Source organism: Nycticebus coucang, chromosome 2 (assembly GCF_027406575.1).
Source record: "Nycticebus coucang isolate mNycCou1 chromosome 2, mNycCou1.pri, whole genome shotgun sequence".
Classification (NCBI taxonomy): Eukaryota; Metazoa; Chordata; class Mammalia; order Primates; family Lorisidae; genus Nycticebus; species Nycticebus coucang.
In genome coordinates, this window is record NC_069781.1 from 153,626,232 (window position 1) to 153,644,164 (window position 17,933).

Sequence of the window (17,933 nt, forward strand, 5' to 3'; positions counted from 1 at the left end):
GCTGTGCCTCTTGTTTTTATTATTTCAGATAAACATGAGAGTACAAATGTGTAGGTTACATTGTTTTCAATTCTAAGGTAAAGTTCAAGTTGTAGTTGAGCTGAATACCCTCGTGTTGTGCACATTAGGTAAGATCCCATCAATTGCCCTCCCCTACTAGACTATACTTGTGTTTGTTTCTTTTGTGTGGACATGTCCTTGTTTGTATACTGATTTTATGTCAGCATTGAGTACATTGGATACTTTTTTCCCAAATTCTTGAGATACTTTACTAGGAAGAATGTGTGTCAACTCCATCTAGGTAAACACAAAAGCTGTAAAGTCTCCATCTTTTCTTTTTTCTTTTTTTCTTTTTTTTGTGCCGTGACTCGGATCTGCTCTGTCCATCTTTTCTCATGGCTGAATAGTGAACAGTTCTCCATGGCCTACATATACCACATGTTGTCATCCGTTCACAGGTTGATGGGCACTTGGGTTGCTTCCATGTCTTGGCAATTGTTGGCTTGAGCAGCAATAAACCTTCTGGTGCAAATGGCCTTGTGGTAAACTATTTTTTTTTTTTTGTAGAGACAGAGTCTCACTATACTGCCCTCGGGTAAAGTGGTGGTAAACTAATTTTTGTTCTTCTTCTTTTTTCTTTTTCACTGAAAGCATTTTTATTGGCCTTTTGGATAGAAATGGGAATTTATCTGCCAGGAAGGATGATCCCATCATACTTCTACTGGAATTAGCACATGGCCTCGTCTTTGCTGATTCTGTGTTTGGCCCCAGTGCAGCCCGTCCTGCACTTCTTGTCTGTGATGCTGAAGCCTGGCCTACCCTGCATCGCGTGGAGGTCCAGGTTGCAGATACCAATGCTGGGGTCATATCTGATACTCAGATTGATGTGCTCCTGGATCCCAAAGTTTCCAGTATCTGAGAAGTTACTTTTTCTTAATTCATACTCTCGCACCTTCAGACCTTTCTCCAAGGATTTCTTCTGCCTTGGCTCCTCTGACTGGGCCATGAACTGCGATCGTCTCATTTCTCCTGATGCCAAAGGATCACCTTTGGAAAACACAGGGGTCTGGCCTGTGAGCTGCTCCAACACCTTGGCTGCCCGGGGTCAGTCTGTCTCCTCTCCCCCCTACACAGACGTTGAGACGGAGCTTGCAGATAACTAGTAATGGGGTTGTGGTATCCAATGGAAGGTCAATTTTTATAGTTCTTTGAGAATTCTTCATACTTCTTTCCATAGAGGTCGTAGTAGTTAGCAATCCCACCAGCAGCCTTCAAGTGTTCCCTTATTTCCGCATCTTTACCAGCATTTTCATATTCAGGTCTTTGTGATGTGGGCTAATCTCACTGGAGTTAGATGATATCTCAGAGTGGTTTTGATTTGCATTTCTCTGATGATTAGGGATGATGAACATTTTTTTCTGTTTTTTTTTAATTTCAAATTAATATAAGGGTACAAATTTTCAGATGACACTGTTCTCACTTCCAGGATAGAGTTCTAGTTGTAAAAGAGCCCTTCACCCAGGGGGCGTGTTATACGCCCTCACAATATGCAGGATGGGTGAGATCCTGCCACACACCCTCTCTCCTGCCAATCGCCCTCCTCCCTCTCCCTTCCTTTTCCCTCGTTCTCCTGACACTGTACTAGATTATATTTGTGTTTCATTGTTCATATGAGCATAGAATTATTTGGATATTGGTTTCATATTAGTAGTGAGTACACTGGATATTTATTTTTCCATTCTTGTGATACTTTACTAAGAAGAATGTGTTTCAACTCCACCCAGGTAAACATAAAATATGTAAAGTCTCCATCATTTTTTATGGCTGAATAGTATTTCATGGTATAGATATACTACAATTTGTTGATCCATTCACGGGTTAATGGGCATTTGGGTTGTTCCACAACTCTGCAATTATGAATTGAGCTGCAATAAGCATTCTGGTGCAAATGTCTTTTTTTTTTTTTGCAGTTTTTGGCCGGGGCTGGGTTTGAACCCGCCACCTCCGACATATGGGGCCCGCGCCCTACTCCTTTGAGCCACAGGCACCACCCGCAAATGTCTTTGTGGTAAAATAACTTTTGTGCTTCTGGATAGATACTGGTAATGGAAATGCAGGATCCATTTTTTCACGTGTTTGTTGGCCATTCATCTGTCATCTGAGAGAAGTGTCTGTTCAAGTCTAATACCTACTTACAAATGGGGTTGTTTGCTCTTTTCTTGTTGATTAATTTGAGTTCTCTGTAGATTCTAGTTATCAGTCCTTTGCCTCTTAATCACTAGCACAATGAAGTGCTGTATGACACTTCCACTAACATTTCAAAGGGGCTGGGAAGTACAGTCCACCCAGGTGCCTGGACAAGAGGCAATTCCAAGAGTGGAGGTTCCTGCGCAGAAGCAAATCAATGAATGGAACACATATGCAACAAATCAGAGGGGCTTCCAATACCCCCCACTGCAGCCACAGGGACCCTGGCTCCTGAGACCCCTTCCCGGGGGAAGGCAGGTCTGCGTGCAGGCTCACTAGTCTTTGCTGAGGTCGAATCCCAGCCCATTCTCTCCCTTGCCTCAAGCTCTCTGAAGTTTTGTTCATTAACCTTTCCAAATAACTTGTGTGCCCTTCTCAAGTCACATAAGAGTTGCCAGACTCTTCATGCTTCAGGGCCACATGATTGTGATTTTGTCACCAGACACACATCTTATTTTCTTCTCAGATCAAATCATTCTCCCTGTACAATGGATCTTCCCACAATTTTTGCTTCTTTCCCAGAAGTACTCAGCCATCATCTCTCTTATTTGCCTCCAATCTGTGATTAGCTGACTGCATTATTGATCCCCATTTTTAACCCCTCCCCTGCATTGAGGTCCCTTGATCTGGGACTTTGCATGGCCTTTTGCTAAAGAGGTGGAGTTTGTTTCTCCACAAATCAAAGTGACCGAAAGCTTTGTTAAAGGGTCCAAGTTCAAGGAGATCAACCAGTCGGGAGATTTGGTAGCAGTAGGAGTTTCCAGGTTGGGATGACTCTGGAGGGAGATTCCATTGTGATTCTGGGTGGTTCACCTTGTTGGAAGCAGGACCCCAGTTGGTGGCTTGGGATATGAGGAACAAGAACTTAATTCCATGAGGAAGAGGTCACAGGAGCTAAGCCAGAGTGGTCAGGCACTAGACAAACAGGCTGAGGTTTGGGATAGAGGTCCAGGGGGACAGCTGAAGGACAATTAGGAAATCAGGAGACAAGGAGCCCTGTGGGTTCCAAGAAGAGGGTGTCCTGGGGCACTGCCAAGCTCATCGGACACTGTTGGAGATAGAAAGGCTAGTCCCAGAAACCACCAGCAGGTCGAGAAGGGAATCCTGAGCTCTGTCTAAGTTCAGTCCGAGCTGAGTGAAATCAGGTCTCTCAGCTTAGGAGGCCTAGGGACTGCAGGGGCTGCTGACAACTGCCACCTCCATGACTCACTCTTCTCAGGAGTGCACAACCAGAGGCCTTCTGCTCTGGGGCTCTCATCCTGGGCCACACATCTGGTCACCTGGCACATTTTAAAAAATACCAGTGCCTGGGCTCCATGCCCCTCTCACCCCAAGATTCTGAGTTAGTTGGCCCTGGTTGGAAGGATGCATTATTGTGAAGGCTGTGCAGCCTGGTGTGTGAAGCACTTAACCAGCCTGCCTTTCCACAAGGCTTCCTACCCTACGGGCCTCCACACTCACCTTTCAAAGTCATGGTTTCATTAAGCATCCTGCCAACAATTTTTTAAGAAAAAAACTAATAATGAGAATAATTTTTTGTGAATAAATTTTTAATTTACTGATTCTACACACAATTGGAACCCTTAAAAGGACCAGATATGAGCCTTTGCCTCTGGCCATATTTTGCAGGCCTTCTATAAAATTTGCCCTAATGAGATCCTTTAAAATACTCATTTTGAAGCAGATCATAGGCTTGGTGCCTATAGCTCAATGGCTAGGGCACCACATACACTGGAGCTGGAGGGTTCAAACCCAGCCTGGGCCTGCCAAACAACAATGACAACTACAATTAAAAAATAGCCGGGCATTGTGGCAGGCACCTGTAGTCTCAGCTACTTGGGAGGCTGAGGCAACAGAATCGCTTAAGCCCAAAGAGTTTGAGGTTGCTGTGAGCTGTGATGCTACGGCACTCTACCAAGGATGACATAGTGAGATTCTGTCTCCAAAAAAAAAAAGAAAAAAACCGCAGACCATAGCAACTCAGAAAGGACCATACATTTGCTTATCAGTGTAGTTTTTAATTTATTGTCACAAAACCCTGGAACTCCAGGGTTCTTCACCAAGAGTATTCTGTGCTAGAGGAAAAAATAAAAGAGAAAACTAGTATATAACATGACAGGGGTTCTTTTGGATTGCGGGCCAGGACAGGCTTGGTAGCCCTTGATTTCAGGCCTGGATGAAGAGAAGGAGCCAGCCTTTCAACCATGTGGCGAGGAGCATTTCAGGAGGAACAATCTGCTCTGGGGAAGACTCCTGCTCCACGCTCAATGAAGAAAGCAGTCTGCCTCTCTCAGGTGGTGCTCGGCACAGATCAGGGGCCCCAGTGTGGAGCATTCCAACTGCTCAAGAGAACAAAGTAAATCTCTCTCTCTCCGTCTCTCTCTCTCACACACACATGAATAAGAACTAAATGTATTTTCTAAGTACCATGAATAAGCACAGCTGGCATTACAGACAGTATTTAGGGACCATATTATGTTCTCTGGTATAGCATTTATAATGAACGGAGTCGTACATGGCCCTCATCAGTTTTCCCTGTGATACAAAATAATCTTTTATTAATATTATTTTAGATTTGTTACCATTGTACATACTCTCAGAAGACCAAGTGGAGAACAGATTATATAAATCAAAGGAATAAATGAATATGAAAGAAAAGACAATTATATGCCCAAACAAAAATTTCTGCCCATTCTGTTACGCTCTAAAGCATTTTGTAAATGTAAACATTGTACATGAATGTTGAATAAATATATAAGTATGATCTTCCTTTGGGTTTTTTTTTTAAATAAGAATCTCAGTAGGCAAAGAGTTATCATTTCATATTTAAAAGTTCTCTCAGGCCCATGTTTTCCAGCCTCTGATGGTTCCCGCAGGGAAGCCAGCATCTCGGCACTGGGCCGAGCTTTGCATTGGAGGCAGATAGAACTAGGTTCAAGTCTCTAACTTGCCACTGAGTAGCCGTATGACCTCGGACAAAGCACTTAACCTATCCAAGCCCTTGTTTGGAAATGTGTAAAATGGGACGGTTCTTCCCATTTCAAATTGTTGTTGGAAGAAATTGAGGTTATTTAAGGAGTATGCCATAAAGGCTGTGATATCCTCATGGTTATCATTACCAAGATCATCCCGTCGGAGGTCATGAGTGTGAGTAAAAATCTCAAACTTGTAGATACACAAGACAGCCTTAAGATGGAATAAATCTAAGGTGTGGTGGCTGCTCACGGATGGGAAGATTTGGGAGAGACTAGTTGTCCATCAGTGCTAGCAGCAGTTAAGACTTCAGCAGGTAGAGACCAGACCATTGCCTATTGGTTATCTTTTGGTTTGGCTTCCCGTTCTTCATTAAGGAAACGAACAACAATGGAAAGAATGGTTTCTGGAAAAATTCTTCCTCAAGCAAATTATCACCTGGAAACCGTGAAAGGATACATATCAAGCCATGCAAATAGGCAGCCTCTTATATAATTATCATTCACTCTGAGAATGGTATAGAGATTAACGTTATTCATGATGGACAGTCCACTTTAGACTTATGTCCTGTCTGCTAGCACAGCTATCAACATATCTCCCCCCTTTTTATTCAACACCAAGTACAGTAGTACATTCATTAGACATAGTAAGATTTACTCATGGTAACAGCCTAGAATATAGATTAGGAGAGAGGAAGACAAATCTGTAACAGGGAATTATCCATCAATACCTCATCTGCGGTGAGGTCGCACCTTTTAAGGCCCGATTGCCATCTGTCCTCAGATTCCTTCTGTTCAGCAGCCGTGGACCTTCCATGCAGTAACTGAAGTAACCAGAGCCTCATGCTTCTCCAGCAACAAACACGGCTTCTCCTGGACAGCCAGACATTCTCAAAGTCTCAGGGTCTTTTACGCAAAGGGTGTGGATATTCCCTTATTCCATCATCAAAGATCTAGTGGATTGGGATGAGAAATTTGATTTTCTGTTGGACCAAAAAAGAGACATAAGGTTAAAAAAACAGGCTGTCTCTTTTAGCTACCACAGCTGAGAACAGAATTATCTAATAATTTTTGGAGGTCTGGAATGTATGCAAGTACACTCAATCATAAAAGTAAAGGGATTCCATAAAAAAAAACTGGCTGTTTAGTTCTTAGTTCATTGGACAGAAGTAAAGAACCCAGAGTGAGGACTTGGGTTTCAACCTGCAGGCTGAGTGGCTGAGTGACCCTGGGTCTGCTCACTTCATGTCTCGGAATGTCTTTACTCATCTATAAAATGGGAATTGTAACATTTCCTTCAGGCTCCTCACAACATCATGGTGAAATAAGAACAGACTATGCACGTGAAGCACTATGAAACTGTAGGAGGCGCTGCCGTGGATGGAGCTGTTATTAGCACCTTCTAAGAATTGTTGAGCGCCTTATCCTCAGACGACATCAGCAAGCTGACATCTGACAGATGAGTCCTCATTACGGTGTCATGTTCCATCCCCAGGCTGATCAGGTGGGCCCACCTTGCCCTATAGCACACATCCTTGCTAGAGGGCATTTCTCTAAAAGGGTCAAGGATTTCTGGGCCCCTTCCCATCACATCTCTTTCTACATACCCATATAGCCAAGCAAATGTCACTCAACATTCCTGAAGCAAGAAACGAAGAATATAGAAAGCATATGTACACATATGTTTTAGCTTCCTCGTTTTTATCGATTTTTTTTTCTTGAGACAGGGTCTCACTCTGAATACCCTGGCATCAGCCTCACTCACAGCAACCTCAAATTCCTGGGTTCAAGTGATTCTCCTGCCTCAGCCTCCCAAGTAGCTCAGACTATAGGCACCCACCACAAGGCCCTGTTAATTTTGTTTTGTTTTGTTTTTTAGTAGAGACAGCGTCTCACTCATGCTCGGGCTGGTCTTGAACTCCTGAGCTCAAGAGATCCTCCCACCTCAGCCTCCCAGAGTGCTAGATTACAGGGGCGAGTCACTGCACCCAGTCTATCAAGGTTCTTTAAAGAACCAAATGGCCAGTTTCAACTCCTCAAATCTCCTATAACAATAATTATTTACTATTTATTGAGCACTTCTGTAGTTGGTCATGAGATAAGCTCTCGACGTGGAATATTCTATGTAGGCCTTATAACAAACATGTGATATAATATTGTTGCTCCAAATTTAAGACCGGGGAATTGAGACTTAGAGAGGTTAAACAACTTTCCTGAGATTACCTAGCTAGCTGGTAAGTGGCAGGGATGGGATTAGATCCTAGGTCTGCATGGCTCAAAATACATGGTCTGATCACTACATCACCAAGTTTTTACTGAAAAATTGCTCTATTGCTACTATTACTTTTGCCTAGAATTTACCCTTGAGTTAGGCTGACATATAGCGTTCAGAATTACTTTTGCATCAATCTGATTACTGTCAGATGATTTGTTTTTTTCATCAAACAAATATTTATTGAGTGCTGATTGTTGGCCAGATACTGCCCTGAAGAGGAAGGGGGTCCTCAGCTATGAACGAATCCAGTAGCCCCTTAACCCTGTAGAGTTTCCACGTAGGGGTAATAGATCAATTATAACTTTCTCTGCAGACTATACTGACATATGTCAATTAGAGAAATATACTCCTTAAATTAAAATGCAAACTCATGAGGATTTTTGTTATTGTTTACAAAGAAATTTACCTTAAGATTCCTTTAATTTCATTCATTCAATCAGTGAAGCAATAAATATTTGTTAGTTCCTATTAGGAGTCAGACCCTGTGCTCTCCAATCTACAGGTAAGATTAGATTTATACAACCTTTGTTTATTCACAGCTATTCCAGAAATACTAGGAAACAACTAATGTTGATATATGCCAGTTCCAAGTATCCATTTTGATGATAAAAGAAAATAATTGGGATAAAGGGAATATATGTATATTCCTTTTGTATACACTGATGTTAAGTATATATATAGAGAGCGAGAGCACCTACTGTGTGCACTGGGGAAGATGTGTCATCAGCTATGAATGAATCCAGCCCCTGAATCCTGAGCTTCCAGGGAGGGATAATAGATCAACTACAACTTTCTTGGTCTCACTGTGACCAAGAACTTGAGACTTTTCCCACTTTAATCTTTGGTAATGACCTCCTGAGCTTAAAACAATGCCTTTGGTTTGCTCTGTGGAAGAAGTATTTATAAACAGAATAATACCTAAGAATTAGGGTGCAACAAAAGAGGTAGGTGGAGAAGTAAAAACTCAGAAAACTCTTAAATAACTGCCATTATTTTTTCTGTGCTTTCCACAGTTTCTGAGCACACGGATCAAACTGAGCTCGCCTTTTCCTGAACGGTGATGCTGCTCTCTACCATAATGCCTAATTTCAGATGTGTGGGGCCTGGTCTTTGGAGAGTGTAAGTGCCTTAAAGGAAATTGGCCTGCCACAACAAACAAAACAATTGTGCTAAATATGCACTTGCTGGTCAATAGAATAACATTCTTGGATAGTAACAGGCATGCAACTATGTTACAGTAACATATGGGGGTTTCAGAGACAAAGAGCAAAGCTATTACCTAAAAAATATTATCTCCCTCCTTGCTGAAGGCAGTTAAAACATAGTGGTTAAGAATCAAGGTTCTATCATTTTCTATTTCTGCATCTTTGGACAAATTATTTAATCTTACTTTATCTTCATCTATAAAAAGGAGGAGGACAAAAAGAGTGTGTAGTAAAACTATTATGAGAATTGAATAAGTTAGTGCAAGGATGGCATTTATAACACTAGCACATGATGAGTGTATAATAAATGTTAGTCATTATTATTTGTGACTGAAAATACAAAAATCTTTTAAAATGAGAAAATAAGATGCAATAGATTAATTGATTTCAAAGATAATAGGAAGTTTAATTCTCACCACTCCCAAGCTTAATTTAACTAATGAAATTCAAATTTGACTTTCAGTTAAAGACGGCAGATTGCACAAATGAATTTATTTTCATTACCTCCCAAGACCACTAAAATGGCAGAAAACGACCCTTTAAAGGCATAAACACATAAGGATTTGGAGAATAAGAGAGAAGACATTAGCGACAAAATTTCTTTAGCAAGATTCTTCTACATATTGAAGCTGGTCTTATGACAGTGCTGGCATTGATTGCAGAACAGTGGGGCAGAATGGGATGTGAAAGGATAAAAATAACAGAACATCCCGAAGACACAGGACAATGACAAAGGATCTAACCTATGTGTAATTAGCAGACCAATAAGAAAACTAGGAAGAAATAGTATCTAAGAAGAATTTTCTAAGACACTGAAACAACATTAAACAGAATAAATGCCTCTCTCTCAAAAGAACCCCCACACCATAGGCCTATCATATTCAAACTGCTGAAAACCAAGACAAAGAGAAAATTACAAAGGGAGCTACTGAAAAAGAACACATTCTATACAGAGAAATTAAAGAGCAAAAGTAAGAATTACAATATATTTCTCATCAAAAACTATTCAAGCCAGAAGATAATAGAATGATGTCTTTGTTGCTGAATGACAACAACAAAAACCTGCCGAGGCAGAATTCTATACCCAGCAAAAGTAGCTTTTAAGAAGGAAGGAGAAATAAAGACTTTCCTAGAGATCCAAAACATAAAAACAATAACAAAAAACCTGAGAGAATTAATTGCCAGTAGATTGAGACTGTAAGAAATTCTAAAGAAAGTTCTTCAGGCAGAAGGAATATAGTAACAGACAGAAACTTGATTGCACAGAAATTAAGAGCACCAGAAATGCTAAACACAAAATTCATGTTTTATTTCTTTTAATTGCTCTGAAAGATAGCTATCTAAAACAAAATAGTAGCATTGTGTATTTATAGCGTATACAGGAATAAATATGCAGCAACAACAGAAAAAGAATGGAATAGTGGAATCTGGAATGTATTGTTTTTACCCTAGACGTGAAACACAATAATATTATTTGAAAGTAGACTTTCATCAAATAAGGTGTGTATTTGGTAAGCACTAGGCCAACTACTAAATTTTTTCAAAAGAGGTATACACATTAATTCAATAATGGAAATAACATTGAATCATTAAAAATGCTCCATTAGTCAAAAGGGAGCTAAAAGAAAGGAAAAAAGAGGCAAAGAACACATGTAACAAATATAAAACAGCTGGATATACAGTAGATTTTAATTCAGTCATATTAATCAGATAAAATACAAACCACACTAATAAAAAGATAGAAATTGTCAGATTAAATAAAAGGGAAGGCTCAACTATGTGCTATCTACAAAAACACTTTTTGTTTTTGGCCAGGGCTGGGCTTGAACCCACCACCTCCAGTATATGGGACTGGTGCCCCACTCCTTTGAGTCACAGGTGCCATCCTATAAAAAAATTTTAAATATAAAGACATAGGTAGGTTAAAAGTAAAAGGATATAAAAAGATATACCATGCAGATGCTAATCAAAAGAAAGCTGAAGTAGCTTTATTAATAGAAAAGTAGGCTTCAGACAAGAAATATTATCAGGGATAAAAAGGGTTATTACATAATGATAAAGAATTTAATTCTCTAAGAAGACAAAACAATTAATGGTTTTTATGCCTTTAAATTTAACAGCTTAGAGCAAATGGATAAATTCCTTGAAAAGCATATCTTACTAAAATTAGCAAGAAGAAATAGAAAAATTCAAATAGCCTGTATCTATTTCCAAATTTTAATTATAATCAAAAATCTTTCAACAATGAAAATCCCAAGCCCAGATGGTTCTGCTCATAAATTCTATCCAAGGCTTAAGAAGAACCAATACCAGCATCACACAAACTCTTCAAGAAAATAGAATAAAATACTTTTCAGGTTGTTTGATGAGAGCAACATGACACTGGATACCAAAACTTGACAAGAATAAAAAAAGAAAATAAAATTACAGACCAATATCCTCCATGAATAAAGATGCAAAATCCTCAATAAAGTTTTAGAAAATCAAATCCAGCCTTATGTGAATAGGATAAATGTTATTAATAAGTGGATTTATGCCCAGATTGCAAGTTTGGTTTCATGTTAGAAAGTCAATAGCTGTAACTCATCACATTAACAGAATCAAAGAGAAAAGCAATTCTCAATCAAAGCAAAAACATTTTTAAAAATGGTATACCTATTCATAATGTGCATAAAAATGAACTCTCAAGAAACTAGGAAAAGAAAGGAACTTCATCAGTCTGAGAAAGGGCAAAAACCTAACAGCAAATGTCATTCTTGATAATGAAATAGTGAATGCTTTCCTTCTGAGTTCAGAAACAAGATGTCCACTCCTCTCACCTCTTTTCTTTTTTTTTTTTTTTTTGTAGAGACAGAGTCTCACTTTATGGCCCTGGGTAGAGTGCCGTGGCGTCACACGGCTCACAGCAACCTCCAACTCCTGGGCTTAAGCGATTCTCTTGCCTCAGCCTCCCGAGTAGCTGGGACTACAGGCGCCCGCCACAACGCCCGGCTATTTTTTGTTGCAGTTTGGCCGGGGCTGGGCTTGAACCCACCACCCTCGGCATATGGGGCCGGTGCCCTACTCACTGAGCCACAGGAAGCACAACAATGTAAGAACAAAATAAAGGCCTACAAACTAAGAAGACAGAAGCAGAACTGTCTTTCTTACAGATGACAAGACTGTATAAATAAAATACCTAAGGACTCTGCAAAGGAATCCCTACTAGCACTAAAAGGAAATTTAGCAAAGTCACGGGCATCAGGATCAATACACAAAATGAATTATATTTCCATTTGTTTACCACCAAAACATTAGAAAATGAAATTAAAAAGCAATTCCATGTCAGTAGCAGCTAAAACATAAACTACTTAAAATTAAATCTAACAAAAGGAAAATAAGGCTTGTATTCTGAAAGCTATTACATATTGCAGAAAGATATTAAATAAAAGAACCCGTATAACATGCTTATGGATCAAAAAGTTTAATAATGCTGAAGTGTCTATTCTCCCCAAACTGATCTATAGATTGAGTGCAATCCCAATCAAAATTCCAAAAGCATTTTTAGTAGAAATGAACAGGTTGATTGTACAATGTATTATGAAAATGCAAAGCCTGAAAAATAGTCAGAAGAACAAAAAGAACAAATTTGGATGACATACACTTTCTGTTTACAACACTTACTATAAAGCAATGATAATTAAGACATTGTTATCTGCATACAATAGAGAAACAAGTCACTGAAACAGAGTAGACCATCCTGAAATAGATCCCCATGTATGGTCAAGTGATTTTCAACAAAGGGGTGTGCACACGTGCACACAGGCAGGCACACGCATACATGCAATGGGGAAAGAAAAGTCCTTCCAGCAAATGATCCCAGAACAATTGGATATCCATATTAAAAACAAAAATAAAAACGAAACAAAGAACCTCAACTTCTACCTCATATCATACACAAAAATCAGATCAGACTAGGAGGCCTTCATGAAAAATCTGAAAGTATAAAGCTTCAATGTTTTCTAACAAAAAATATAAGAGAATATCTGCATGGGCTTGTGGTTAGTTAGGATTTCTTTGACAGGACACAAATAATACTAGTCATAGAAGAAAAAACCCACAAGTTGGTCATAATCAAAGTTTAAATTTTCTGCTAATCAAACGACACCATTAAGGAAATGCAATGACGAGTCATTTCTGCCAAAAGATTTGTTGTCTACAACATACAAGAACTGCTACAAATAGCCGGGCGTTGTGGCGGGTGCCTGTAGTCCCAGCTGCAAGGGAGGCTGAGGCAAGAGAATTGCTTAAGCCCAGGAGTTGGAGGTTGCTGTGAGCTGTGAGAGGCCACGGCACTCTACCGAGGGCCATAAAGTGAGACTCTGTCTCTACAAAAAAAACAAACAAACAAAAAAAAAGAAAAAAAAAAAAAAGAACTGCTACAGACCAATAATAAAAGGACAATCCAATAGTCAAAACTTGAAACAATCAGAATCACCATCTGCAGGTGAATTTAGACACAGAAATAGTATACTCACGCAACAAAATACTGCATGGCAATTTCAAGAAACACACTTCTGCATGAATCTCAAAGGCAGCATTTTGAGCAAAATAAGGCAGGCACAAAAGAGTACCATTGTATGATTCCATTGATAGAAAGTTCTAGAGTGGGTAAATCTAACCTATGATGATAGAAATAAGAAAAATGACTGCTTTATGTTGAGGAATGACCGAGAAGGTGTCTGAGGGAACTATCTGGGGTGATGGAAATGTTCCTTACTTTGATTGGTGTGCAGTTATATGGGTGAATTCGTGGATTAAGACTTACTGAGTTATACATATAAAATCAATCCATTCCTCTGTATGCAAATTAGACCTTGACTTTTTTAAAAAAAGAGTAAAGAAACCCCACCCTGACGGTAAGGGAAAGAAGCAAGTCAAAACAGCACAATTCTGTGTATATCACATTCAAAAACAGGCAAAAGGAATCAATATCTTTTTCTCATGGTGAAATCATTTTTTGCATAATCTGCCAGAACAGCTGAAAGTGGTTGCCTTTACAGAGGGGGAAATAGAGAGACAGCTATTTTCTATTCATAAAGCTAGCAATATTTAACACTTAAAATTCTGAGCATGTATATAACAACTTTGATAAAAATAGAGGCTGAAAAAAATCATCTCATTTGCAGGTTGTTGATATTAGTGTCAATGGAAGCCTGACATTTCGTTTCAAATAGAAAATTATTTCCAATGGGTGAATCTGGCAGAAACTCAGTCCAGAAGACTGAGTCCATTTGCTGCTTCTCGTGTAATATGGGCCACCTTGTCACCAGTCAAGCATAAAAGACAGTGAGGAAAACGCTGGGAAAGTGTGCATTAAATTAAAGTGAGGGCATAGAATTGTGACAGAAACCCGATCTGTACTCCCTAATTACAAAGTCTCGTTTTCACCCAACTGACACATGTGAAGTCAAATTAGATATTGTCTAATTAAGCTGCATACACAAAACTTCAAGACCAATGACTAGGTATTATTCAGCCGAATAAAGGAAACGCTGGGACTTGTAAATTCCCCTTCAACCCAGATCTGCCATTTCAGCCGACTGCTACAAGGTTAGGCCATTTTGTTTTCACACATCTCTCCTTTCAGGGCTTGGCTTGTAATATTTACAGAAAAAGGCAATGCTGGTAAACAGTTTCACACAATGAGGTGTGAGAGTTGATAGGGCCCTATTCAAGCTCTGAACTCCCCTGATGAGCTGCCAAAAGTTGTTATGAATGGCCCAGCTGACAGGGTGATGACTGATAAAGGAAAAACAAACAGCTCGGGTAATTCATGAAAACACACAGCACCAAGACAACTCCAAGTGGCGAGTGACAGTTAAGATAATGGAATTTTGGAAGCTTTGCTTAAGGTCTTCTCTATACAATTATTCTGTTAATAGATTCTCCCTTAATGTAGCTGGATCTTCAACTTCTCTCCATAGAAAAATATTTATTATCATCTCTGGCAGAGAGGAGCTGGCCTTGGACTTTTACACAATGGTCAGTTTTTCATATATTTTCCTCTTCACGGAGTGATGTGGCTTTCAGTGGAGGCTTATGCCTGTTATTTAAAGAAGTAAAATATCCCATTTCCATTTCTATGGCTAGAAACCTTTTGAAGCGTTCTTCCCTCACTTCTCTCATTTTAAAACCATTTGCCACAAACCGTTGATTAAAACGTAAATATTGGGTTACACACTCAACTGCTAATATTTTAAAGGAGAACCATTTAGATGTGGTTGAAGTCAATTTCCAATTCGCATGGCCTGTTTGGGGTTCATTCCCTTAAATCAGGCGTGATGAAGCAAGAAAATATCAATTTGTCAATGTTTTGCCTTTGCACTCAATGGTTTTTCATGACGTACCCAGTGGTTTCTATAACAGTAATCTATTTCTTAATTAATGCTTTAGAATGAATGCAGAACTATAACGACGTATCTAAAGCATGTGTATACACCCACATAAATATCATCTGATCGTGCACCCAGATTAAAAAAAGGAAGGGGAGAGAGAAGAAAGGGCAGAATGGAGTCATCGTGGAGGAAACTGTTCGGGGCTGCGTGTGGCCAAGCGACTTGTTAGAAGGCTCAATCTCAGCCAGACCCCAGGCTCCAACCAAATCAAAATTTGCATTTTAACAAGATTCCCCAGGAGATTTCACACGTACATCAAGGTTTTGAGAAACTCTGTAATTTAGATGGCTGATTGGCCTTAACAGTGTAAGTTTTATAGCTACAAAAGCTAACAAGTATGATGGTCCATGTTTTCCAAAAGTTTAAAACTAGAGCATGGATTATTTGGATGCCATCTTAAAGTAATTTCAGAAATCTTCATGCAAATTTCTTATTTTCTCCTCCTCCCCTTGAAGAAATCTTAGAAGGTCTTTGAGCTCTCCATGATTTCCAGGGAGGCTTATCTCCTCCCCAATCACTTTCGTTTTACTCCAAACATTCTCGTTAGACTCATCCAGCACATTTTCCAGTGTGAGGCATAGTGCTAGGGTCTGGATTTTTAAAATTCAATTGCTGTAGTGAACCATGGGACTTGTACAACACTAATAAAGACATTTTAAAAATCATGTATTGATTGCTGTATCAACTTTTTAGCAGCTACAAGAGCAGAGATTCTGATAAGAGAGATGAGACCATCATTGCAAAGGCCCAGGCAACAGAGGTGGCCTTCACCTATCCACTAAAGTCAGCCATGTCTAATCTCATCCTCCACAGATTTTTCTAGGTGTTAATAAATTTAGATATATGTCAATTAAAAAACTTAACGCGGCCCAAAATATTGTAAATGAAGACAAAAGACAAAGCCTAAATCAGGAAAAATATTCATAATGCATTTATTATAAGGACTCATTCTCTTAATTGACAAAGGATTTATAAAATTCAGTTGGGAAAGGACATATCCAGTAGGAAAAATGGGCCAAGGGTATGAACAGGCAATTCATCCACAGAAGTAAAAACCACAGTGAACAAATAAATGACATGGTGCTCCATCTCATTCAAATGAATGACAAAATGATTCTTACCTATTATGTCGGCATAAATGAAAATATTTGATAATATCAATTGTTTACAAAATTAGGCACTCTCATCCATTGTGGGTAAGAATGTAATGGTCCAACAGTTCTGAAGGGCAATTTGGTAACATCTGTCAAAACTGTGAAAGCACATACCCCTTCACCCGGCAATTCCATGCTAGGAATTTAATCCAGGAAAATACTTGCAAAAGTACCTTAAACTAGATGGATAGGAACATGCAGTGCAATGCTGTTTGTAAATGGACATCTGGAAGCAACCTCAAAAAGCATCATGGGGTGATAGGCAACCCCTCCCACTCCTGCCCTGTGGCAGTGCAACCCAGCAAGGGAAGATTGTCTCAGCCATACAAAGAGTCAACTAGACCAGCATGTGCTTGATACAGAATGGTCTCTGAGATGGACCAGTTATTCCAAGACACAGAGAAGAGAAGCAGGGTTCAGAGCAGTGTACTTGATCTCTTTAGATTAAATAAAAATATATATCTATATATGTAGTAGAACCTCCACAGTTGACCACTTCCTTAAATTGACCTAATTTTAATAGATTGGACATGCACCACACGTACATATCAGTACAGGAGGGCTAGTTCCTTCTGTGGACCACTTCCATATGTTGACAAGTTTTTTACAGTCCCGTGGGTGGTCAACTTACAGATGATCTACTGTGTGTGTGTGTATGATTCATGTTTGTTTCTTGCAAACACAAGAACCAGCTAGTAGTGATTACCCTGGGGGAGAGACACAGGACAGTTAGCAGTAAGGGTGGCAAGTGGAAGAAAGCCTTTTAATTTTTATCATGTATTTATCTTTTATCTTTTGAATTTTCTGAAAATGTTGTGAGAGTAAGTGTATATAATGTTGGGTAGGCAATGCCTTGGCATTGAGGTTATAAGCTATTTCGTTTTATTTAGTCCCAGGTGTGCTAACATTCAGGGAAACTCTTTGGAGTAAAATCATCCTCTATAATCTCATCTTCACAATCATTTCTCTGCGGGGAAGGGAATTTTTCAACCATAATGTAGCTAGACTTTCTAAAGAATTGTTTTGTCACCTAAGGCAATGGTGATAGCATTTTGGGGTATCCTGAAAACCTTTAAGAATATGGTGAGAGTACGACCAGAAAAAACTCAGACACATACACAATTCTGAGTCTAATTTTGGGAGTTTTGCAGAACCCCTGAGATATATACCCATGGATTTTGTGGGCTCACTGCCCCGAGGGTAAAGATTAGCTCCCTAGAAATTAGTGAGGTCAGAATGACCCCAACTTCATAATTTCATACGCAGCTCTTTGCCTAGACTAGTTGGGCTTCAAGATCCTGCCTAGGAGCTGCTGCTGTGCAAAGATCTTCCTGACCTTCCCACACCCAGCCCAGCTGAGTCAGGGCGTGGGCAATGCCATAGCAATCCATGCTACGCGTGTCTCTATACAGTATATATTATGCTGTGCTGTAATTGTTTGCTTGTCTGATTCATCATCAAGATGGTTAGCTCCTGCAGGGCAAGTCACTTATTTTATAATCTTTACTTTTTTCAACAACTGGAAACATTAAAAATGATCAAATGAGGGCTGGCACGGTGGCTCACACCTATAATTCTAGCACTCCCGGGGGCTGAGGTGGGCAGATTGAGCTCAGGAGTTCAAGACCAGCTTGAGCAAGAGA

At 39.6% G+C, this 17,933-nt stretch overlaps 1 pseudogene; it reads right to left on the bottom strand.

The window, feature by feature from the left end:
• Positions 1-685: 685 nt before the first annotated feature.
• On the bottom strand, positions 686-1,235 carry LOC128560564 (60S ribosomal protein L11-like; annotated as a pseudogene).
• Between the last annotated feature and the right edge of the window lie 16,698 nt (positions 1,236-17,933).